The following is a 26,726-nucleotide window of genomic DNA, read 5'->3' on the forward strand; positions in this document are numbered from 1 at the left end:
TCTTTCTGGCGCTACTTGGAAATTCCCTCTGCTCTTCCCCAGTAGTATATTGGACACCTTCCAATCTGAGGGACTCATCTTCCGGCGTCATATCTTTTAGCCTTGTGATACGTTCCATGGGGTTTTCTTGGCAAGAATACTGGGGTGGGTTGCCATTTCCTTCTCCAGTGGACCACATTTTGTCAGAACTCTCTGCCATGACCTGTCCATCTTGGGTGGCCCTGCACGGCATAGCTTATGGCTTCACTGAGTTACGCAAGCCCCTTTGCCACAACAAGGCAGTGATCCATGAAGGGAAAAAAACACAAGGTAGTATATTCCAATAATAATTACGTACGTTTTTTTTTTAAAAAAAATTAATTGTGCTCACCGCCTTGTTTGTGGGTGTTCTTTTTAAATTGAAATCCTCTGTCTCCATTTACTTTCAGCCAAAACACTTCCTCTTCCTAGGGGCTTCCCAAAAGAAGGCTGTCTTAAGTGTGCCTGAGCAATAAACTCTTTGTTTAAAGAAGCACTGTTTTAAAGAAAGAAAAAAAAAACCTTTTAAAATGGCCTTGCCACTCCAGGACTGGCATGGTCAATTTAAAAGGTTTTTTCTTTCTTTAAAACAGCATTGCTTTAAACCAATAGTTTATTGCTCAGGCACCTAAGACAGCCTTCTTTTAGGAAGGCCCTAGGAAGAGGAAGTGTTTTGGCCGAAAGTAAATGGAGACGGAGGATTTCAATAATAAAAAAAGAGTAAATATTTACGAAAAATAGCGATTCTTATGGAAGTTATGCAGACTCACGGAGATGGCTGGGCACCGGAATTATGGTTTTCGGTACGGATTTATCTTTGTAATTTTTGGAGCAGAAAAAAAAGAGGAGAATTCCAGGGGCTTGTGAACAGCAGAACGGAGCACTGGCCGCAAACTGTGGAAGCCAAGTGGCACGGAAGTCAAGCGGTACACAATTCGTACATCCCTACTTGGAGTTAAGATATAGTTCTGTGTAACTGGCTGTTTCCTTTGTACTCACAGGAGAACTAACCTCTGTGGTGTAGGAAACAGCAGGAAGTGCATAAAACATCCTTTTAAAAAAATGGCAGAAGCACTGTGCTTACACAGGCTGGGATTTGCATCCACACATGTTGTGATGGGCAATTGGGGATTATTGGCAGTCTTGGAAGCAATAATTCTGAAAGCCTCTTCCTGCAGGGAAGGGCATGGAATGCTGTGGCTAAAATGAAAGAGTGGGGTATGTCAGGGATGGACAAATGACCAACTAGAACCAATTGATGGGAATTTAAGCAGGTTTCAGTTATACATTAGGAGGAACACCTTAGTGATTTTAAAAAAAAATGACAATTGGACTGCTTCAGGAGGTGGTGGGCTCTCCTTTGCTAAAGGCATTTATGCAGATGCTGGATTGGCATCTGTCATGGGTGCTACAGCTGCATCTTGCATTGCAGATCCTGCATTGAGCAGGAGGTTGGACCAGATGACCTCAATCATACCTCCAAATCTATAATTAACATAAGAACATGAGAAGAGCCATGCTGGATCAGATCAAGGGTCCATCTAGTCCAGCTTTCTGCTCACACAGTGGCCAACCAGCTGCCCACAGGAAACCAACAAGCAGGACTTGCAACAGCACCCTCCTGACCATGTTCCCCAGCAACTGATGTATATCCCCATATTGCCTGCGGTACTGGAAGTAGCATATAGCCATCAGGACTAGTAGCCATTAATCTTACAAGCCCATTATTAGGAATCAAGGCATGAAGCCCCCACCAATCCATGTTATAAAGGCATATATATAAGACCTCATATACTCCCATGGCTCAAATCTATAAAGGTGCAAGGAGTGCAGGATAGGGATGGATGATAATTTCATCTTTGCTCCCAAAACATTCAACAATGGCCTCATTCTAAGCCCTAAATGTGATTGCAAGTGTGAGCAGCATGTGTCTGCCAAAAATGTTTGCAAATTGCTGGATGTGTGTTCACTTTCGATTTGCACAATTTTCCCAGGTCGCTTTAGCACAAATTTCCTAATTTGCACAAATTTCTCCTATAGACTGAACCAGCCCCTCTTTAGTCTATGTAGGAAAATTTGAGAAATTTGCCCAAAGGTCAAATTTGATGGCTACTTAATTTGTGCAATTTCCCCATTTATGCAGAGCAAGCACCGATCACCAACGCAAACAGGAACTGGGGAGGAGATGTGAGGTGAGACAATGTTCAGAGAATCCTAGTGATCTTGAACATCACTCATTTGTACAGGAAACTACCTTCTACCAGGATAGATTGTACCCATAGAGCCAAGTATTTTCTGCTCTCATTGGCAGTGGCTCTCCAGGGTCTCAGGCTGAAAATTCTTCTCCACCATGTGATCTTTTCAAGTGGTGATGCCAGGGATTGAACCTAGGACCTTCTGTATACAAACCACATGCTCATGCACTGACCTATAGCCCCTCCACAGGGGTTTCTCAGCAGCATACCATGAGCATGGACAATGTGGTGGCATTTCCTGGTGTGGCTGCTAGGAACTCTCAAGCACAAGTGTATGAGAGAGATCAGGTTTTCTTCACACCAGGGTTAAGGACCCTGTGGTCCTCCAGAACTCACTGCATTGCAATTCCCATCATCCTCAGTGTGTGTATAATGATTATGAATTATGGGAATTGTAGTCCAGCAGGACCACATGTTCCCCACTGCTACTATATTTGAAGCCATAGCAATGTGGATACTAGGGATGTGTGTTGCTGGAAATTCCATTCCATTTGAGCCTGACAGTGCTTCCATTTTGATAAGCAACAGTGGATTGTAGCAGATTCTGCCCCCCCCCCCCGATTCAGGAAATCTCCTCCTCCTCCTCCTAATTCAGGACATGTTTGTATTGAGCTAATGGGAACTCCCCCCACCCCTTCAGGACTTTAAAGTTGTGCAAATGGGGATATATATATATATATATATATATATATATGATGTGGACAAGATGCTTGAATCAGTCCATCCCACCAAATGTAAGCTTGACCCTTGCCCATCTTGGCTAATACAATCTAGTAGGAGTGGCTTGATTGGATGAGTCCGGGGGGGGGGGCAAATGCTTCACTCTGTCGCAGGGTGGGTCCTGCTGCCTTGAAAGAGGCTGTAGTGCGCCCTCACCTGAAGAAGACCTCCCCGGACCCAGTGGTGTGTGAGAACTATCGCCCCATTGGCAATATCCCCTTTTGGGGCAAGGTGTTTGAGCGTGTGGTGTCTGGGCAGCTTCAGATGTTCTTGGAGGAAACTGATTATCTGGACCCATTTCAGTCTGGTTTCAGGCCAGGATGTGGCACTGAAATGGCATTAATTGCTCTGACTGATGATCTAATCCAGGTGAAAGACAGGGGGAGTGCTACCCTGTTGATCTTCCTGGACCTCTCAGTGGCTTTTGACACCATTGATCAGGGTGTCTTACTGGAACAGCTCTGCAGGATGGGAGTTGGGGGCCCTGTGTTACAATGGTTCCGCTCCTACCTGGAGGGCCAACTCTAGGGATGTATGAATCCCTTACCTGGCTCCGCACCGGGGCATCTGTGGTGTGGGGGAGGTGCTCCATCCCTCCCCCTGGAATCCTACCCAGCTGGCTCCTCTCCATGGCGGCTCCAAGGAGCTGCTGGCTGGGGCCAGCCACAGCCAGAGTTCCAGCCACGGCCAGGCTGCTGTGGCTGCAAATGTCAGCCGTCATAGCAGCCGCCATGTGCATCCTTGCAAGCAGCCATGATAGACTACGTAAGTATTTACACAGCCTATCACAGTAAAGGCAGCCACGCAAATGGCGGCCGCTACTCCATTTGCGTGGCTGCCTTTACCGCGATAGGCAATGTAAATACTCATGTAGCCTATCACGGCAAAGAGCAGGGGCACAAATGGCATAGCGGCCGCCATTTGCGTCCCTGCTCTTTGCTGTGATAGGCTACGTAAATACTTACATAGCCTATCACGGCAGCAAGAACGCAAATGGCGGCTGCAGCAGCCCGGCTGCAGCAACCTGGCTGCAGCCGGCCAGGAGACCAACTGGAGCCGCCACTGCCTCCGGAGCCACCACCAGTGCTGCTGCCGCCACAGCATCCACCCCAGGTAAGTTCCATCCTGGGGGGATTCCGCAGGGTGGCGGGGGGAGGAAGACCATTCCGCCATGGATTCCAGGGGGCCAGATTCTAAAGAATTCCTCACTGGAATCCTCACTGGATTCCTCACTGGAATCTGTGGCGGAATTCTCTGACATCCCTAGCCAACTCCACAGAGTGGTACTGGGGGATTCCTGTTCTACCCTATAGCTATTTAGCTGTGTTGTAGCACAGGGATCTATTCTATCCCCCATGCTGTTCAACACCTATATGAAGCTGTTGGGATAGGTCATTAGGGGTTTGTGGGTGGGATATCACCAGTATGCTGATGATACTCAGCTCCATTTTTCTTTGTTATTCGAGTTCACTGAGGCAGTGAAGGTGCTAGACCAGTGCCTGGAGGCTACAATGGTCTGGATGAAGGCCATTAAACTGAAACTAAGTCCTGACAAGACAGGAGCTCTGGGGATTGGTGGTTCCTGAGTCCTGGAATTGGCTAAGCAACCTGTCCTGGATGGGGTTGTGCTCCCCCTGAAGGAGCAGGTGCATTAGCTTAGGAGTACTCTTAGATCCATCCCTGTCACTGGAATCCAAAGTGGACTCTGTGTAATTGGAGCCAGCTTCAGCTGATCTGCCAGTAATGGCTTTTCATGGACAGGGATAACCTAGACACAGTAGTACATGCACTGGTAACTTCCCAGTTAGACCAATGCAATGCACTTTACGTAGGGCTGCCCTTGAAGATGACCCAGAAGTTGCAACAAGTGCAAACTGCAGCAGCTAGACTGCTGACTGGAACATCTCATAAAGATCATATAACAGCAGTTTTAAAGGAATTGCACTGGCCGCCAATAGACTGGGACGCCAATACAGGACCACAATTCAAGGTTCTGGTGATAACATTTAATGCAGCTTGAGACCTCAATATTTGAGGGAGCATGTCTCCCTATATCTGCCTGCCTGAGGACTGAAATCTGTTGGAGGGGCCTTCCTCTTTAAGACATACACTATGTTGGGACACGGGAGAGGGCCTTCTATGCTGTGGCACCCTGGTTGTGTGGAATGCCCTCCCCTTGGAGGCCTGATTGGCACATACCTTGGTTTCATTTTGGCAGGAAGTAAAAACATGGCTTTTTCCAAAGCCTCTGAGGGCTAAATGCATCCCCTAAAGGAGCACACTGTTTTAACTGTTGTATTGTATCAGATGTGAACTGGTATTAGCTTGTTTAATGGTTTAACATGTTTTAGCTGTTTAAATTATTTATTGTTTTACACTGTTCAAATTGATTTTTTCCGTACGTAGGGGTGCACGAAAGTCACTTACCTGTTCTTGCAGCTTGCTTCGCGGTGGGGGAGAGGCACTTCACTGCTCCCCCCGAAGTTCAGGCAGGGGGGGAGGCTTCCCACCTCGCCCGGCCGAAATTCAGGCCAGGGGGGAGGCTTCCCGCCTCGCCCGGCCGAAATTCAGGCCGGGAAGAAGTGCCCCGTCTCCCCAGTAGGGGTGGACGAAAGTCACTTACCTGTCGTCGAAGGCCATTCGCAGTGGGGGGGAGGCGCTTCGCTGCTCCCCCTGCGAAGTTCAGGCCGGGGGGGAGGCTTCCCGCCTCGCACGGCCGAAATTCAGGCCGGGGGGGGAGGCTTCCCGCCTCGCCCGGCCGAGATTCAGGCTGGGGGGGAGGCGCCTCGCCTCGCCCGGCCGCAAACACGAAAGTAAAAAAAAAACAACGCCCCCTGATAGGCTACGTGACGATTCACATAGCCTATCACGGCTAGATCTGCAAAGTCAGCCATGATAGGCTACGTGAATCGTCATGTAGCCTATCACGGGTGACTTTAAAAAAAAAAGCGCGTACGCAAATGGCGGCCCCCATAGGGAGCCGCCATTCGCGTTCCTTATTTGGTCGCTGTAGTCTACGTAAATGATTACGTAGACTACAGCGAAAATAAGGGCAACGCAAATAGCGTTGTCCTTATTTTCGCCGTAGTCTATGTAAATCTTTACGTAGACTACAGGGACCAAATAAGGAACGTGAATGGCGGCTCCCTATGGGGGCCGCCATTAGCCGTACGCGCTTTTTTTTTTTTTCAAAGTCACCCATGATAGGCTACGTGATGATTAACGTAGCCTATCACGGCTGACTTTGCAGATCTAGCCGTGATAGGCTACGTTAATCGTCATGTAGCCTATCACCGGGGCGTTTTTTGTTTTTTTACTTTGCTTGTAATGGCGGCGGCGGCAGCCGGTCGAAAGACCGGCTGCCGCCCCTGCCCCTGACGAAGACCTGCCGAACCGCCACCGGGACCCGCCGCCGGGAGGGACATTAATGAAAGGTAAGTCCCATGCCGGGGGGGGCAGGGGGCGGGGGGGCAGAGAATATCTCCCCGAACAACCTTCGGAAGACCGAATGCATTGGCACTCAGCCCCCTGAAGTTTCAGGGGGAAATTCTCCCCCATCCCTATGACCGTACGCCACCCTAAGATCTTAATGACACCCTGAAATCTTAATGACTCCCTGAGATGATCTTAATGATATAGGGTAGGATACAAATGGTGTGTGTGTGTATGTGTGTATGGTAATGGGCCTCTGTGAGTCTACATAGCAGACAGATGGATTTGCTCAAGTGCACCCCCCCCAAATATATATGGGGGGTTTGCACAAGTGTCTTCCATGTAGCCCTGCAGAGGCCCACTCCCATTGTAAATATCCTTCTCAGGTTCATCTTCTCCACTCAGTACTTTGCTTTGCCCTGCAGGGCCATATTCCATACTTGCCAAAGAACCTGTCAATTTCATCCTCCACTTTGAGGCTTTCCCCCTCTTCTTTTGGGAAGCTGCTGCCCTTAAAAAACAAATAAATCAAAAATCTGCACATTGGTTTGACTCTCTACAGATCAAGTCTATATCAGCGGGGCAAAGTGGAACTAAATCTTCCAGGATGGAACCTGTAAAATCCATTGAGATTTCACTCCAACACAGAATTCTCATACATCCGTAGGAGATGCCTTATATGGAACCAGACTGATAATAGTTCTCAAGAGTCTCTGGCAGGCAAAGAAAGACCTCTCCTAGCAATGGTACCTGAGACCCCTTTTTTAACTGGATTTGGGGACTTCTTCATGCAACATATGCATTTTGCCACTAAGCTATGGTCCCTCCCTTCTTTGGTTTACTGACGTTTGTGCTCCCACCAAAGCAGGGATTGCTCTACAAAGGGGAATGCTGGTTGCAAATCAACCCCCCCCCCACCCCTAGTAGCCACAGGGATTCAAACCCAGAGTTATAATGAGAACTCAAAGCCATCTGCCTGGATAGACAAATCTGTCAGTTTTGCTTTACCCCATATTCATTTTTAGAAGAAAAATAGTAATAATAATCTGAAGTCCTTTCCATCCTGATTATGACGACATTTGAAAATTTTGATAAGTACTTATCAGAAAATGAAACCAATGAAATGCACACTGACCCGTAGCCTGAGATGGCTGTTTTCTGAGGTGAGAAGGGGACACCTTACCTGGGTATGCCCATCCTGCTCCCAGCCACTTCTCTGTATTGGTTACTGTTATGGTACTGCTGCATGAAAAGGTGCAGGAAGAGGCTACTTACAAATAGAAATATAGGAAGTACAGCTATTTTGAAACTGACAACATTAGGCTGTAGCCTGCTTATTCTTTCCTGAAAAATTTCACACTTCTGTCCCTTCTGACAAAATGTATCTCTGTCTTTCAATATTGACAGAAAACCTCCATCTGCATTTTTTGGAGTTTCAGGCACCTTTCATTCCATTGTCCGTTCATTGGTGGAATCAGATTTTTTTCTGATTTCCTGAATTTGCACAAATTCACATTTGCAAAATGCACAAATCCCCCCCAATGTGCAAATTCCCCCCAAAGTTCATGCTGTAGGCTATGGGGGCAACACACATTTTTGAACAGTTTTTTAAACATATTTTTATGACTAAATTAGCATAAAAGTTCAGAAAGTTAAAACAACAACAACAACAACAACACACCTCCACGAGTCCATGGAATCTGTGTGACTCAGGAAAAGAAAAAAAATCTGTGGGTCGGATTCATAGAAATCCAAATTCATTTGATTCTGTTGTGGATTTCATGAACATCCCTACCAGGGAGTAAGCCCCTTTGGACTCAATGGAATATACTACTTAGTAGGCAGGTATTGGGTTCTGCTTCCAGTCCATTCCCAACCAATGCAATGGAAACCAAGGGTGCTGAATCCCTTAGGGAGCAATCCTATCAAGATAGCTGGCCGCCTCCAAACTCAGAGGTGACCACCTATCCAAAGCAAGGCAGGAGAAGCATAGAGGGGATCGTTTCCTCTGCGCTCCTCCTGCCCTGCTTTTTCAGCTAGACAGCTGATTGAAGCTGTCTAGCCATGGGAGGACAGAGCAGGGGAGGAGGCTGCTATACGACACATAGGATGTGTCGTACAGGCAGCCACGCTCTCCCTTCCCCAGAATCCCCTCAGCCATGCCCCTTTCCAACCACTCCGTGCTCCTCTTGTGAGTGCGGAGGATGGGCTGTTCTGCGCTGCCTCCAAGGCAGTGCCGAAGTGTGGGGAGGTCAGTTCTCTGGGAACCAACCTCAGAGCGCGGGCTGCTAGGTCAGTTCCTAGAAAACACCATATCCTATGGCCGTCTAGCCACAGTCTAGCAGCCATAGGATTGCTCCCTTACAAAGTTAAGCCCCTAATAAGAAGCTGTCTGGACATCATAAATATATGGAAGGAGGCGAAGGATGAGAAAGACAAAGAGAAAAAGAAAAAAATAAGGGAGTAGTGGTTTTCATATGCTACTGTTCTGTACACAGAGAAGGTTTTCTATGAGGATGGGAGTATTCAAACTAGCACTGTGCCAAATTATTCAATCTATTTATTTTGCCCATATTGTGTGGAGAGGGGTGAAAAGAAATTGCGCCTAAAAATTGTGGGAAATTTCTGGGAATTTCAGTGCTGCATTTTGGCTTGTTGTTGTTGAACTCTTTGCTCAGCTTTCAGACACTCAGCAGACAGCAGCGCTGTGAAGCCTCAAGTGGGGGAAGTCCTGGTTAAGTCCTGTAGCGCCTTTTCAGAAAGCTCAAGCAGCCAGAGAGCTGCAAAGATAGAATGGGATAAACACTGTAAAATAAAGAGCGCACACAAACCCCTCAGCCACCTTCTTATAGTAAAGGAAGTAGGGATGTCAGAGAATTTCTCCACGAATCTCGGGGAGGCCGAATGCCAGTGCATTCGGCCCCCCGAAATTGGTGGAGAAATTCTCTGACATCCCCCTCCCCCCCCCCCGGGATGGGACTTACCTTGTGCGAATGTCCCTGGCGGCGGCAGCTCCGGCGGCGGTTCGGCGGTGGTGGCGGCGGCCGGTCTTCCATTTCCAAGTTAAAAAAAAAAAGTGATAGGCTATGTAAAGATTTACGTAGCCTATCACAGCTAGATTTTAAAAAAACACCGTGATAGGCTACATAAATGTTTATGTAGCCTATCACAGCTGAGTGGGGGAAAAAAAACAAACAAACCACGCATATGCAAATGGCGGCGCCTATGGGCGCCACCATTTGCGTACGCGCGGGTTTCTTTTTCCCCACTCAGCTGTGATAGGCTATGTAAACAGTTATGTAGGCTATAACGGCTGACTGCAGGGATGCAAACGGCGGCGGCTACGGCCGCCGCCATTTGCAGTCCCGGCAGAACAGGATTCGTGGTGGGAGGGATGGAGCGCCTCCCCCTCACCGCGAATCAACTTTTGGGTTCAGGTAAGTGACTTTCGTACATCCCTAAAAAGGAAGCAATGAAGCTCTGTACCATGGGGAATTTCTCAGTATCCCTGTGAAAGAGGCAGAAAATTGATTGCCTCTTTCTCAGGGAAATGAAGAGGGTGCAAAAAGGCAGGTGGGGTTTCAGCACAGCACTAATTCAAACTGTGTTATCTCTGTTCTTAAGGAAGGGAAAACTCTATCTAAGAACATTCCGCCACATGTGTTTTCTGCATGCTTGAATGAGGCTTTACAGTACAATCCTACACATGTCTCCTTAAAAAAAAAAGACCCATTGAGCTCAATGAGCCTTACTCTCAGGTAAGTGGGTACAGGGTTGCAGCCTCAGCCATCAATCCCTTGGGGTTAACAGTCTCAAACTGTTGCTATTAGCCATGTGTCTGTCTCCCAAGAATTAATAATTCCACACAATAATTCCCCTCCAGAAAGTATTCCTAGGAGAGTTGAAAAGTATTCAACATTTCCTAATCTCCTTTCTCTAGCTCTCATGCAGAGCTGCACAAACAGTGAAGAGTTACATTCCTGTTTCCTCCCTTATGTTTTAGGCAAATTATTGTTGTCGTGCCTGCCAATATATTTCCCACTGCAAGGAGAAATACTCCAGCATTCACATTAGCAACCTATGGTTCCCTTTGTTGTGTATCCCGCACCAGCTGAACCCTTCATCTTGAATTTTGGAAGTCATTTCCTTTAGAGTATATTATCTTGAATCAACCATCTCCTGCTCATCCCGGGAAATGTATACTGTGTTCAGCAGGCTTATGCTAACACTCAAGCCTGAGTCCACAGTAGTGTTTGTGCTCCTCTCTCCACGGAAACTAGTAGACTGTGTTGTAGTAGTTACTGCAGGGGTGGGAAAGTCTTCTGGTCCTGGGTGCCAGATTGTCTTTGGAGACACCCACAGGGCCAGGTGATGTCAGGGGGTGGCCCCCTCCTCCCTCCTGAAGCCTCACCCTCTGACATCAGCAGGAGCTTTGCTCTGCATGGAGAAATTGCTCTGCATGGAGAAAGGGAATGGAGAGAGAAATCCCACTCTTATCTCTGATTTGTGATTGGGGATAAGAGCAGGGTTTCTCTGCCCAGCAGAGAAGACTGCCTTTCACTAGTGGTGAGCATTAGGTAGGGTCAGAGGGAGTTGGTGAGTCCTAGGAGAGAAGCTGGCAGGCCAGATGGAAGACATCCATGGGCCTGGTCTGGCCCACAGGCTGGAAGTTCCACCATCACTGAGTTAGAGTGTTCGCTAGGACTGGGGAAACCTGCATTTTAAGTCCCCAGGCAGCCACTGAAGCTCACTGGGTGACCTGGAACCAGTCACTATCTCTCACCCTAACTTACGTCACAGGGGTGTTGTGGAGATAAGCGGGAGGGATGCGTGCTTCCTTAAGCTCCTGGAAGAAAAGGCAGCATTTAAGTGTAATAAATAGAAAATGAAGTAATGTAAGTTTGCTCAATGACTTTTCTTCGGCTACAGAGGCAGGCTTCAAGCTGGTGTTTTAAAGTACAGAATTATGATGTGCTGACATGTGAACCCAAAGTCCTTCTCATGGGCATTTAAATAGATATTAAATGTATTTAATTAAATGTATTTCTAGATATATGTATGCAAGATCTAAAACAATAAATATCTGATTTTCAGATTTAAAAGAAGTATATTATATACTATTGCTCACAGGGTGAAAAGAAGTGGATAGAGCTAAGCTTTTGTTTCTCTCCCATAATGCAAGAGCTCAGGGTCACTCAATGAAATTGATTGGCAATAGATTCAGGACAGACAAAAGGAACCAGAAAGATGGTGTAGTGTCAGGGCTAAGCCATGGGCAGCCATCTGGAGTGAGTAAGGAACCCAGACCAAAGAGCAACAGCATCAGGGCACAAAGCCCTGGAGAATAACCCAGGAGTCAGAACCAAAGAGCAATAAGTATCAGCAGGGAAAACAGAAAGAAGAATCAAAGATCAACACTCAAAATGAAGGCACAGCATAACTCAGATAGACTTTCTTGGAAGATCTTTATCATTCTTCCTGCCTAGAATGATCCAATGGCCAGCTCTGGTGGGTGGAGTCAGTGCAGGTCCGGAAGGTTCTTTGCTGACAAGCTGCCACCTGCATTTCAGTGATTCAACACAAGGGGCAGCTGGATGCAATTCTTGACATTGCAACGACCGACGACGAGAGACTGCAGTCAAGCACTTCAGCACATGGGGTAGTAGTCAGCAATTCCTGGTATGTAGCATAGTAAGAAACTATGAATCAGGAAGTCCCCAGTTTGAATGTCACCTCTTACCATGAACTCACTAGCTGGTCTCAGGCAGGCCACTCTGTCGCAACCTTAGTCCTCCCATCTGCAGTGCCGGAGTTAGTAATACTGACTTACCTTACAGGAGTGTCGCAAGTAGGGATGTTGGAGAATTTCTCCACGAATCTCTGGGAGGCCGAATGCCAATGCATTCGGCCCCCCGAAATTGGTGGAGAAACTGTCTGCCCCCCCCCCCAGAATGGGACTTACCTTTGCCGAATGTCCCTGGCACTGGCAGCTCCTGGCGGCAGTTCGGCAGCAGTTTGGCGGCAGTGGCGGCCGGTCTTCTGACCGGCTGCCGCCGCCGCCATTTCCAAGTAAAAAAAAAATGCACACAAGCAAACGTGATAGGCTACGTAAAGATTTACGTAGCCTATCACGGCTAGATTTTCAAAAAACACTGTGATAGGCTACGTAAATCCTTACGTAGCCTATCACGGCTGACTTTGGAGGGGGAAAGCGCGTACGCAAATGGCGGCGCCCATGGGCGCCGCCATTCACGTACGCACTTTTTTTTTTTCCAAAGTCACCCGTGATAAGCTACGTAACGATTTACGTAGCCTATCACGGCTGACTTTGGAAATCTAGCCGTGATAGGCTACATAAATGGTTACGTAGTCTATCACGTGTGTGGGGGGGTTTTTTTTACATTTACTTTGTAATGGCGGTGGTGGCTGGTCAGAAGACCAGCCGCCGCCCCCACCAAAACGCCGTTGAAACGCCGCCGGGACCTGGCGCCGAGAGGAACATTCGAAGGAGGTAAGTCCCATCCCGGGGGGGGGGGGCGGAGAATTTCACCGCCAATTTCAGGGGGCCAAATGTGTTGGCATTCAGCCTCCCCGAGATTCATGGAGAAATTCTCCGCCACCCCTAGAAGTATAACAGACTTTTGGCGTACATAGTGGTTTGAAAATGTGAAATTAGGTACCAATATTTCCCCATCCCTAACTATAACTCCCAGCGTCTGCAAGCAGGATGGCAAACAATCATGATGGCAGGGGATAATGGGATTTGTAGTCCAACTGGAGCATAACAGGTTGGGTTAAGGCTAGATATCTTTGGTTGATCCAGTAGGGCTTTTCTGATTTGCTTATGTTCTGACAACTCAAACCTAATCAACATTCATGCAACATCTTCTGACTGATAATATTCACATTTTGTAAACCTGGAAGGATGAATGTGATAATCAATTTTAACAAGATAGAACAGGCTCCACTTACTTTGCTAAGGCCTCTGTGACAAGCTATATGTATTCTGTACTATTGCCTGTGGTTAAGCTTTCTGCTTTTCTTCAGCTTTTTCCTGTTGCACTTGTCATGAACAAAAGCAGGTTTTTTATTCTTATCTGAATTCTTAGACCTATGATATTACCAGGGGTTTTGTCTTCCATGTCTTATTCAAATGTTGCTGTAAGGCTGCAATCCTGTATACGCACTTACCAAAGAGTGAGCCCCATTGAACTGAATGTAGTTCATTCTATGTCAATACGTTTAAGCTGCTACTCTAAGTTACCTTCAAACCTAATTTCTGGGTATTTCAGTTATGCATTCCCCACTCTTCTTCTAAGAAGTCACAACAAAAGAAATATGAAACATAAAAAATATAGATATCAGATAGCAAAACTGCACATGAGGAGTGGGTCTGATAGCCACCCGCTTCCTCCCCAAGCCACCATGTTGCATAAAAATGGCAGCTCAGGTATTTCTGTAAATCTGAGGCTGTAAAGGGGCCATTTCTGCAGCATTCCAGGCAGCAACTTGACAGGAAGAGGATGAGAGGGAAGCCCCTTTTGTCCTCCTGTTTCCCTGCCAGTGCTGCCAAGATGGGAGGAGGAGAAGGGAGCCCCCTTCTCCGCCTCCCCCCATCCTGGGTGCTGCAGTGGCAATGGCAGGGCAAGAGGAGGAGGATAGAGAAGCGCCTGTCATCCTCCTCCTGTCCCGTCACTGCCTGTATTGTGAGCTGCCATTTTTACAGAAGATGGGAGCTCTACATTTTGGTATATCTAATGTTGCACGCAACAGTGGCTGCAATGGGCTATTTCCACAACATGAGATATATGAAAAGGGCAGAAATGGCCCCTCATGGCTGCTGAAGTGCACAACATTAGATATACCAAAATCTGGAGCCCCATCTTCTGTAAAAATAGTGGCTGGCATGGGGGATGGATAGGTGGCTGCGGGGCACTCTTGGATTGGTCTGGTAAGTCCGACCTGCTCATGCAGCTCAGCAGGCAGGGGATCACTGAGCCGGCATTGGGCGGTGGTGGAAGGGAGTCTGATGGACTCCCAGATACAGTTGGGCACCTACAGCATCCCTACCACTGCCCAGTAGTGGCAAGAACACTGCAGCTTATGACAATCTACCCCCAGTCAGCAAAGGTGAGACCACCAGTAGCTAGGGATGTCAGAGAATTCCGCACGAATTTTAAATGGGATCAAACTCTAACAAATCTGGTCCTCGGAATGGGGCGGCCCGGTCGACCCGGACTGGAGCTCATGTGGACCCCCTTTTTTTTTTTTGTCCGTTGAATGGCGGATTTTACAAAAACAATCACGAAAAGAAATCCGTAAATTGGAAATGGAAGAAGAATGCGAATGGCTTTACCCTTTTTATGATGTAGGCATTTTCCCTGTGACCCGAGGCTTTCTTTCTCTGGGGATGAGTCACGAAGTCCTAAGAAATCCTCCATCTTTTCTTTTTATTGTCTGTGGAGGCAAGGTATGGTGAGGTGAGGTCAGGTCCGGTGAGGTGAGGACAGGTGAGGTGAGGTCAGGTGAGGTGAGGTCAGGTGAGGTGAGGTCAGGACAGGCCTGGTGAGGTCAGGTGACTGGAAGTTACATGGAGAATCCCCGCTAAGGGCTTTGCCCTTTTTATAAAAATAAATAGACATTTTCCCTATGACCCGAGGCTTACGGAGACCGACGGCGGGTGCGCGAAAAGGATTTTTCGGCAGTACTTACAGAATTATTTATGTAAGTTCGGGGAGCCGGAAAAAATGGGGGAATCCAGGGTGTGCAGACAGCAAAACAGGGTGGCCCTTGGCTTTGCAGAATCCTCATGGAGCAGAGCTGTTCTGTGAGGATTATGGAGGGGAGGAACAGATTGCCTCCCCCCCCACTCAGATTCCCCACCAGAACGGAAGGTGGGGAATCCGTACATTCCTACCAGTAGCTAGGGATGCTGGAGAAATTTGAGATAGACTAAAATAAGCTCGGATTTCTAAGAATTCGACCTGAGGAATCCTCTGTGGAGTGACCCCCTCAGGCCGCATGGAGTCCATGGACTTTGGGATGATTTTTTTTTTTTTACTTTCCTGAAATTTATGCATATAAATTTGTAGGAAACTATGTAAGTTTCTGCTGAGAGAACGTTGAATGGAATGGGGGACACTACGTTAAATGTTACGTACTAAGGTAAATTTTGTAAATACTTACGTAATCATTTGTGCATTTTTCCACATGACAAAAAAAACTATTCACATCCATCTGTGGGTGGACGATGGAACAAAAGGCCCCCGACAATCCATGAAAAACAAACAGAGCAGATTTTACACAGTCTGTACACCCCTACCAGTAGCTCTGATTGCCTCCACTTCCCTTCCTTTGTTGAAGTAGCTGCCAGTATTAGCAAAAACGTTGGCTTCGCCAGCAACTGCCCACCATTTTAATCCTCCCGCAATGTGTCTGGTATGGTGTATCATTCTGAAGGGACCCCTGAGGCATTGTATGGCAATTAAAATGATGGTCTCAACAGCAGCACTTGCTGGTGATCCTGGCTTTGTTTGCTGCTGGTGGTGCCCACTTCAACAAGGTAAAGGGAGGGGAAGGGAGATGGAGCGGTGAACTGATGGGCCCTTCCGAGAGTTCGGGCTCTCAGCAGAAGCATGAGGGTGCCAATCCCTGATGCTGGATCTGGAATCTGTGTCTGGTCTGGAATACATTTTGGCTGGTTCACTGCCATTGGCACAGCATACACCAGTTTATCACTTCTACTACCTCCACATGAACAATGAGCAGGACAAGGGAGAAGACTCAACTAGAAACCTTCACCTTGATGTGGTTGCTACTAGGGCTGGATCTTGGGGCTGAAGGACAGAGGCTTGTGTCCTGGAGATGCTTCCAACTGACTACCCAGAGAGCAGCAGGTGATGGGGCAGTTGGAAGGAGGCCCAACTTGAGCACCTGGGCTAGCATGCACACACCAAGGACAATTAGAGCCACAGTATCATTTATTTCTTCCTCTTCTCAAAGAGCATTTTATGGTTAGGGGGTGGCCAGCGGGGCATGTATCCAGATGCTCATTTTAGTGTTTTTACTTTGGAATATATATATATCCCTTTCCTTTTCCAACAAAACAATGCCTATTTGTTTAGCATCCGAGCAACAAAAGCAAACTCAATTTGATGGTGCTATGATCAAAGTGAGTTTAAATGCAAAACTGCACATGCTCTGAGTATTCCATTCAATACATATAGGGATGTACAGATTTTGTTAAATCTGTTCTGGCTGTGTTTTGAAAATCTTTTGTTCCCACATCTGCTTAGTGATGGAATTCGATTGTGTGTGTGTGTGTGTGTGCACGAGCTTTACCAGAATTTCATTCTACTTGTATTAGTTTGCACTAACGCTAATGTACATTAGCTAATGTGAATGAGCACAACTGCATGTTAGCGCAACTGCGAATTAGCAGAAATCCTCCTCAAAAGTGAAAAACCAATCTGCAAATACATGGAATCCACGTGAGAGAGCTAAAGATTTTTCCAAAAGAGTATAAAGGTAAAGGTAAAGGTGTCCCCAGCCAGTCGTGTCCAACTCTAGGGTGTGGTGCTCATCTCCATTTCTAAGCCGAAGAGCCAGCGCTGTCCAAAGATGCTTCCGTGGTCATGACTGAGCCACCAAAAGAGTATAATCTTGGCTTAATGCTGGAATGAAAGTGAAGGTGTTGAGTGAACCTCCACCCATTGTGGAGATCCAGAGCTTCAAAAATATTGTCCAGAATGGCTTGTTGCATTGACTGGACCATCCTAAGTGAAGAATGACCAGGAGGATGACAAGCTAGACAATATGGCAAAATTGGCATAATACGTCAGTTATTAAAATATTATTAATGAAATACTACATTATCTAATGTTTTCTTTCCCATATGAAAGTATTAAGCACATTTTCAAAAAGACGGATGAAAGCCAAGTACCACTTTGCACAGGGGCTTATAGATGGCAGTAGGCCAGGCATACTACTACTATTGCAGACTCTTATTGGCCCCAAGCCTGCAGCCTAACACAGTACAACACATTCAGCCTCTGGGTATGAGACAAGACAATCAAATAGATATGAGTGACATTAGATGGTGCGGAGGCAGCGGCAGCTTTTTTAAGCAGGAGCAGTCTGTGTGAGTCATGAGAATCTTGCCATTCTTAATTCAATGTTATGCAAGTTCCTGGAAATGTAAGTGTGTGTGTGTGTGTGTGCGCGCGCATGTGTGCATGCGTGCGTGTGTGCGCGTGTGTGTGTTTGTGCATGTGTGAGAACCTTCACTGGGTGGAGAAATGATTAGACATGGTATTGGTTTTATGCACAGATACATCATGCCATTCGTGTTTTCTGGATGTAAAGATAATGGTACATTGCTGTGCAACATTCTTTTCCCAGAACACAATTCTGTTCTGCTCTGTTACATGTTTTCTCTGTTTTCAGTCCTGTCTCAGGAACAAAAACATACATGCAGAGCAAAGGGTCAAATTCTAGAATGGCAACAAGAGGAAATATTTTGTAACTAACCCTTGGAGCAGCTCATATCTTCTGCTGGTATCAGTCTCTGATAAGAGAAACAAAAGTTCTCTGCTCTCCTTTCTCTAAGGCTTTGTCCCATCTATGAACTGGCTCTTAGATCTATCTCTTTGCTTTCTTTTCATGTGCCAAGCCAACATATGCAGCTGTAAGAGTCCTTGGGTCTAACTTACCAGCCATCACTGCATCCTTAACCTTTGCTCTGGCAGACTACACAGCATCTCATTATCCTGAGCAGTTCAACAGACTAGCTCTCCGGCAAGGAGGCGATCAAACCCTCCTTACCTCTTCTATCCTTCTTCTTCTATTTGGCATCACTTTCTCATTTAGTTCACTGCACTGGCCCTTCCTTAGTCCCCTGAATGACTTTTCATAGAATCTGAGCCCCACAATCCATCGCTTACCACTATATTCGTCACCTTTTTATTTTACATGCTGCCACTTCTATTATCTGGATGGTGTCTTTGCTTCTGCTTTACTCTTGATGCATTTCCATCTAGCACTGGCCAGGGATCATTCACCAACTAGGCCAATTACTTTTCTCTTCCTAACTGTACCGTCATTTTCTTTCTAGTTCTACATTGATTTTATATAGGAAAAGAGCAGGGGAAAATCCTGTTTATGGTTCTTTCAGACCAATCCTTAGCATATTTATTCAAACAAGTTCCATTGAGTTCCTTTGGACTGACCTGGCATTTGAGGTTTGGTGAATGAGATGGGCCTTTTCAGTGGTGGCATCCTGTCTTTGGAGCACATTCTCCCAAGGAAACTTACCTGATGCCTACACTGGTGTCAGATGAAGACCTTTTTACTTTCCCAGTTTTGTTTTTGTTTTTAACATAAATTGTTTTTAATCCCGTTGTTTTATGCTTCTCCTAGAACTGTTGCTTATAATACAGTGCAATCCTTTACACAATTACTTGCAAGTGACCCCCATTGAAGTCAGTGGGGCTTACTTCTGAGTAGACATGCATAAGATTGTACTGTATTATATGACATGGAATTATGTTATCTGGTCTTTGATTTAAAGTCACCCTAGAATCATGCTGAAGTATAGGGTAAAACTGTCAATACTGTACATGCATACATATTGTACATACTGTACATACATTTAGGGGTGCACAAAACCCACCTACCTGGTCTCGCAGCTTTTCGCGGTGGGGGGGAGGCGCTTTGCTGCTCTCCCCCCGAAGTTCAGGCCGGGGGGGGGGAGGCTTCCTGCCTCGCCCGGCCGAAATTTGACTTTGCAAATCTAGCCGTGATAGGCTACGTTAATCGTCACATAGCCTATCACGGGGGCGTGTGGTTTTTTTTAGTTTTATTGGAATGGCGGCAGTGGCAGCCGGTCGAAAGATCGGCTGACGCCCCCGCCCCTGACGAAGACCCGACGAACCGCCGCCGGGACCCGCCGCCGGGAGGGACATTCGGGAAAGGTAAGTCCCACCCCGGGGGGGTGCGGGGGACGGGGGGCAGAGAATTTCTCCCTGAAACTTGTTCGGGGGGCCGAACACATTGGCGCTCGGCCCCCCGAAGTTTCGGGGAGAAATTCTCCGCCAACCCTACATACATTGGATTTACTTCCTAATAATTGTGGTTAGGAGTGCAAGCCTAGGCTGGGATTATTATATATAGAGGTTGTTTATGAAAACAAGAGCTTTCCATCTCCTCTCCCTTGTCCATAATGCGTAACTAGGGGTGGCAGAGAATTCCACCATGGATCTCGGTGAGGCCGAATGCCAGTGCATTTGGCCCCCCGAAATCTGTGGTGGAACGGCCTGCCACCCCCCTGCCACCCCGCAGATCCCCCCCAGAATGAGACTTACCTGGGGCGGATCTTCCAGGCAGCAGCGGCTCCAGCAGCAGCTTCGGCGGCGGCTGGTCTTCCGACCGGCTGCCGCCACCGCCATTTGCAGTTTGGTTTTTTTGGTTTTTTTACAGAGATGTGATAGGCTATGTAAGTTTTTACGTAGCCTAAAATGTCTGGGTAAAAAAAAAAAGGTGTACGCAAATGGCGGCGGCTACGGCCTCCGCCATTTGCATGCGCCGTTTTTTTTTTTTACCCAGACGTGATAGGCTATGTAAGTTTTTATGTAGCCTAAAACGACTGGGTTAAAAAAAAAAAAATCGTACGCAAATGGCGGTGGCTACGGCTGCCGCCATAAGCGTTCCTTATTTTAGGCCGTCTTAGTCTACGTAAATATTTACATAGACTAAGACGGTGAAAATAAGGGGAACGCAAATAGCGTCCACTACGCTATTTGCGTTCCCTTTATTTTCGCCGTCTTAGTCTACGTAAATATTTACGTAGATTAAGACGGCAAAAATAAGGAACGCAAATGGTGGCGACCATAGCCACCACCATTTGTGTACACCGTTTGTTTGTTTTTTCCCAGAGCCCTCCGCAGCCAGAAATCTGGCTGCGGACAGCTCTGCCCTGGCTGGGCCTGGCCGGCTGCTCTACGGAGCACAGCCGACTGTGGAGGATTCCGGGGGGGAGGAACGGAGTGCCTCACCCCCCATCGAGGATTCCGGGGGGAGGGATGGAACACCTCCCCCCCATCAACATAATCCGCGAAAGGTAAGTGACTTTCGTACATCCCTATGTGTAAAGCTGAAAAGTTAATGTCACTAAAGTTCATAATTAGTGGTTTAAAACAGAGATTTGTTCAGCAAATCATGTTCTAGCTGTATTATGATTTGAGCACAATGGATCAGAACATAAACTGATTCTCTCTCTCTCTGTCTCTCTCTCTCTCTCTCTATATATATATATAGAGAGAGAGAGAGAGAGAGAGATTCTGTCCAAGTAAGTGCAAATATCATTTAATATTAAACATAGGGCTCCAACCTGATTAAAGAATCATTGATCAATTGATTATATGTGTTCTAGCTAATTCATCAATTACTCCAGCCTCCCTGAACCTGGTGCCTTCCAGATGTTACGGACCTCAACTGTCAGAATTCCTGGCCATTAGCCATTCTAGCTTGGGCTGATGGGAGTTGACATCAAATACATCTGGAGGGCACCAGGTTGAGAAGCTTGAATTACTCTGTTGATTAACAGTGTGCAACATGTCTATTCACAAGTAATCCTCATTCATTTCAGCTGGACCTCCAGTAAGTGTGTGTAGGAATGCAGCTTACATTAGTTTAGTCTTACTTAAATTCTTGTTGGTGGCTGTGAAACTAGGTAAACAGCAAAGCCAGCTGCTTTGTAGAACTACAACATTCTTTAATATTAAGCTCTATTCTCTTACTAAGTGACAATGCCATTTTCACATTGAGGCAGAGAGGGAGAATAGGACAGAGGAGACCAAGAGAGTGAGAGACAGAGAGAGGAGATCACAGCAGAGGCAGAATGGAGGAAGAGAGAGAGATGGAGTGTGGTTAGAGGCCAAAGAAAGGATAGGTGAGGAGCCCAGAAAGGAGTCTGGGGAGCTATGTAACCCAGCTTAGAATAGGGGAGAAACCTGCTGTGGACTCAAACAAGGCCAAATTCTCAAGAATCCTACCTGTGAAGTCTGCAGGAGACTAGCTCTCCAGGTCCACTGGATTGCCCACAGGGTGGCCCTCCTCCATTCTAAATGTCACAATAGGCTAGTGGCAGCTGCCAAGAGAATTACAGCCCTAAATTGTGTAAATGGTGTAAATGGCCACAATTTACATAAAAGGAAGTGCTTTACAGCCACAAATGCCATAAACTATCTGATTTACAGCTGTAATTTTCCTATGACTGGCTAATGGCAGCCGCGATTAGCCTATCGCAACATTTAGAGTAGAGGAGAGCAGCTCCATGAAATCCTCTGGATGCAGTAAGGCTCCAGGGAAATCTGTGGGGCCTCAAGCAGCCCAGATTCCCCCACTGCAGACCCCCCTCCCCAGACTGGACATCAGGGGGTCTGTGCATCTCTAGCTTAGAAACATAGAAGGGAAAGCTTGTACTCCCCAGGGGTCCAAAGGAAGCTTTCCCATGGCTGAAGCTCAGGACCAAGCAGAGATGGAAAGGAGAGAAGCAATCCAGATAGAAATTTGTCCAAAGATGCCCACTATAGACTTTGTGCAAGGCCTTTTGCCTGAAGATCTACTGATCTTATATCCAATACCTTGAGAGTCATCTCTGGAAGATCCGCTTGCTCCTCCCCCATGGGAGCAGTGGATTCTGGGCTGCATTTGACAACAGGAGAGGGACAGCTTGAGAGACTTTCCAAAAAGTGTAAGTAGATGAGCAAAAGTGAGTTATGCCTGACCCCAGGGGGAATTGTTATAGAGGGTAATAGTCATTTACCTTCTGCATGATAACTAGGGGCTTGAAGAGATCTTTTATCTTAAGCCCAGGATTTGATTCTTAACTGGGAGGCAACCCAATGCCATAATATGGAGGTCAATGCATCATCATCATCTTACCTGTTCACATCTTCTAGTTTCAGTTCCCAAGATGGATGGGAGGGATTGATGAGGGATTAGGTGACAGCTCACCCCTACACAAAAATTTGTGATGTGATATTACTCCTGTTGGAGCAGTGAAATGTATGGTGTGATGATAGCTCATCACACCTTTTGTAGCAATACAGTTTATGGGAAAGAAAAGATGTGGGATTGCATCTTGTGGTGTGCATTGTATGTTTGAACACTTAGGGCACAATCCTATGCATGTAGAGAGAAAAAGCCCAGCAATGCTGGGAGATGCAGGACTTTTTTCTAGGGATGTTACAAGCACCCCACTGGGTCTGTGAGTCCAGTAGACTCCCCTGCATCCACCCCACCCCCAGCCCCTGCTCACCAAGCCACAGGGTGAGTGCATGCATGCTCTTCAAGCACTGTGTGGTCTGGGAGTCTCCTGCAGCCACCCATTCCTCGACATGAACCACCATTTTATGCAAGATGGGGGAACCATAATTTCTATATATTTAATGTTGCACAAAAGTGTGGCTGTAGAGGGCTATCTCCACAACATCAGAGGCGTAAAGGGCCCCTTTATGCCTCTGATGTAGGGATGGACGAAAGGGACTTACCTGGTCCCGCAGCTTGCTTCGCGGTGGGGGGGAGGTGCTTCGGTTCTCCCCCCGAAGTTCAGGTGAGGGGGGGGAGGTGCCCCACATTGCCCGGCCGAAATTCAGGCCGGGGGGGAAGCGCCCCATCCCTCGCTGCCGACATTCAGGCCGGGGAGGAGCGCCCCATCTACCCGGCCGCGAAAAAAAAAGTAAAGTAAAAAAACACACACACACATGATAGGCTACGTAACGATTTAAATAGCCTATCACAGCTAGATTTCCAAAGTCAGCCATGATAGGCTATGTAAATCGTCACATAGCCTATCACGGGTGACTTTGAAAAAAAAAAAAAGCACGTACGCAAATTAGGGGTGCACGAAACCCACTTACCTGGTCTCGCAGCTTTTCGCGGTGGGGGGGAGGCGCTTCGGTTCTCCCCCTGAAGTTCAGGCTGGGGGGGAGGATTCCCGCCTCGCACGGCCGAAATTCAGGCCGGGGGGGAGGCTTCCCGCCTCGCCCCGCCGAAATTCAGGCCGGGGAGGAGGCGTCTCGCCTCGCCCGGCCGCGAAATTAAAAGTTAAAAAAAAAAACGCCCCCGTGATAGGCTACGTGACGATTAACGTAGCCTATCACGGCTAGATCTGCAAAGTCAGCCATGATAGGCTACGTAAATTGTCACGGGTGACTATAAATAGCGTTGCCCTTATTTTCGCCGTAGTCTACGTAAATCTTTACGTAGACTACAGGGACCAAATAAGGAACGCGAATGGTGGCTCCCTATGGGGGCCGCCATTTGCGTACGCGCTTTTTTTTTTTCAAAGTCACCCGTGATAGGCTACGTGATGATTAACGTAGCCTATCACGGCTGACTTGGCAGATCTAGCCGTGATAGGCTACGTTAATCGTTACGTAGCCTATCACAGGGGCGTGTTTTTTTTCTTTTGAAGTTCGCGGCTGGGGAGACGGGGTGCTTCTCCCCGCCTGAATTTCGGCCGGGCAAGGCGGGAAGCCTCCCCCCCCAGCCTGAATTTTGGCCGGGCGAGGAGGGAAGCCTCCTCCACCAGCCTGAACTTCAGGGGGAGCAGCGAAGCGCCTCCCCCCCACCGCGAAGCAAGCTGCGAGACCAGGTAAGTGACTTTTGTGCATCCCTAGCGGGGGGCTGGTGAAAAATTTCACCAACAATTTTGGGGGGCCGAATGCGTTGGCATTCAGCCTCCCGGAGATTTGTGTAGAAATTCTCCGCCATCCCTACTCTGATGTTGCGGAGATGACCCTGTACAACTGCCATTTCGCACAACATTAAATGTGCAGAAATTACAGATCCCCTATCTTGCATAAAATGGCGGTTCATGTCAAGGAACGGGTGGCTATGGGGCACGCCCAGGCCACCTGCCAAGCCCTCCAGGGCTTGCATGGCCCAGTGAGTGGGGGTGGATGGCAGTGGTGACTTGGGAAGTGCCCTTGCTCTGCAAACACGGGTGAGTCCATCCATCCCTACTTTTTCTGTCTAAATATGCATAGCATTGCACCCTTAACTTCTCTTCAACAGCTCTGTTTTCAGTCATATTGGTACACCCAAACTCTGTCCACCCCACATCCTTCTCTTCTTGGCTGATGGATTCCTAGACATCCCTAATATGCTGGTTCTATTCCCCCCTTGAATGCCATTGGATGAATCATCCTCTTTGCATGGTTCTGATCATGGGCTATGTGACTTTATTGACTTCAGAGTTGACACTTTGCTAATAATAATTGTAATCACAATTGAACGAACATGGACTAGGATAAAAGACACCATCAGGAACTTGTGAGCTGGCAAATATTTTGTGAGGGGACAAGAACCACAGAGCATGTGAGAATAATGCTACTGTTCTGCATAGTCCTCTGTTAGGTTTCTGCTACAGCGAAGCCAACCTACTTTGTATGTCTTCCATCTGCTGCAATGTTGTTGCTTTATGTCAGGTCAGACGTTAGTCCATGCAATCTAATGCTGACTGGCACCCAGCTCTTCAGGTCTTCGTAATGGTCCTTTCCCAGCACAAACCTGATTTATTTTGATAGGATCTTGCCTTGGGGCAGCCTTCTGCAACCCAGAAGGATTTCTTTCTATCCTTTACAGCCTCAGATACAAAGAGAAGGGATTTAAACTTCACCCCAAAGCCCTTTGCATTTCCCCTAGGCCCCCAACTAAAATGCAGTCCAAAATTAGGGGCAGATAGCCTGAATGCTATTTCCCTTTAAAACAGGGGTGGGGAACCTTTTTTTCCCCCTACTATGAAGGGCCTTTGACCCACTGAGCATGCTCAGCCCTCATTGGCCTGTTGTTCTGCACTCCTTTTGTTGTTGTTGCTGCTGCTGCTGTTTGCTTTTGTTTTCCTAAAGTTTCCATGTACTTCTGCAAACCTTGCAGTTATCCCGAGCCTGCTCCCTCTTGTGTAGGAGTGCTGCTGTTTTGGCCACACAACCAATGGCGGCATGGCGCTCATGTCATGCCTGAACTTCAGAAATAGCAGAAGCAATAAAGATCATGCTTGTAACATATTTTATCAGTGTGGACATGTACAGTGGTAACACTGAGGATGTGGTGGAGGGCAGAAGATGCAAATTACACTAATGAAAACTCTACTCTGGAATTACAAACCAATCCTAAGTGGAAAGGGGAGTTCAGTAGGTGATGATCCACCACTTCCAAAGCCCTGTTGGCTTACTCCAGCCAGGGTGGGAGGTACTGAGGTGTTTTTTTGTTTTTTGTTTTTGTTTGTTTCCATAGTGGATCTTTGGTTTTTATTTTGACTTCCCTCCCATTGGCTCCAATGCAAGGGGGAAAGATCTTCACCAGCTCAAGACAGGTGTAGGTCCAGGACCTAATCCAAGGTCAGGCTGGGGGAGTAAGGGGGCTTTTGAATGGGGATTCCCAAGGCTGACCCTGACTTGCCCCCAAATCCTCCCAGTTTAGTTTTCCAGGGGCATACCAGGGGCCTCCAGAATGGACGGGCCACCCCACCAGCAGGACTCCTTTCCACTGGTGGAGCGGTTCTTCCACCCCAACCTAACCGCCCTGCACTGACCTTTGGCTGGAGTTAGGATTGTTCTGCCCATTTTAGAAATTCTCCTAGTTAAAACTGGAGTTAGGCAGCCAGGACAGGAGTGGAATGCAGCAGAAAGGAAAATCCTGGAACAAAGGAGGAAATCCACTCATCCCTCATTATTTTTGAGACCACAAGACAAAGGCACTTTTTGGCATGGTGCTATGTTACCACTACCTTGCTCCCCCCACATGCATAATTATCTCATAGTATCCTGCCTTCTACCTTGTTACCCTCTCTCTTGCATGCAGAAGATGTTTCCCACAATCTGTTCTCTTCTCCCGGAGTGTCTTCCTTAGAGAAATCAGTTTACATTGACACTGAGAAGACAGTAGCTGAGTCCTGCTGGGTGCCCTCACTATAACCTGATTTCTTTCCTATTTGTTACAGGGGAAATGGTTACCTGCAGTGTTTAAAGACACTTTTCAACTGCTGAATCAGAACTAAACAACATAAATGCAAACCAAGATGAGATTTCACTGGGATCAATGGGGATGTCTGGGCTTGTACTCAAAGCCCTCTCACACACACACGCACAATGGCTTTCTTAGTTATTTTTATACAGCTGCAGTGAAGCTCAGAGCAGAGAAATCAAATTTTCACTTGTCCTAACCTATGCTTGGTACATTCAGGCCTTCTCAAAGCTCCTTTGTCTGGGCATATAATAAACGTGATTGTCCCTTTTC

General features: G+C 47.2%; 1 long non-coding RNA gene across 1 annotated transcript; it reads left to right on the plus strand.

The window, feature by feature from the left end:
• Positions 1 to 663: 663 nt before the first annotated feature.
• LOC146338468 (uncharacterized) lies at positions 664 to 26,726 on the plus strand. The gene is made up of 3 exons (XR_014784757.1): positions 664 to 821; positions 2,162 to 2,210; positions 26,431 to 26,726. It is a non-coding gene; the product is annotated as an uncharacterized LOC146338468 (long non-coding RNA).

The sequence above is a fragment of the Heloderma suspectum genome, chromosome 9 (genome assembly GCF_057233095.1).
Source record: "Heloderma suspectum isolate Gila_16-S chromosome 9, 16-S_ref, whole genome shotgun sequence".
NCBI classification, from domain to species: domain Eukaryota; kingdom Metazoa; phylum Chordata; class Lepidosauria; order Squamata; family Helodermatidae; genus Heloderma; species Heloderma suspectum.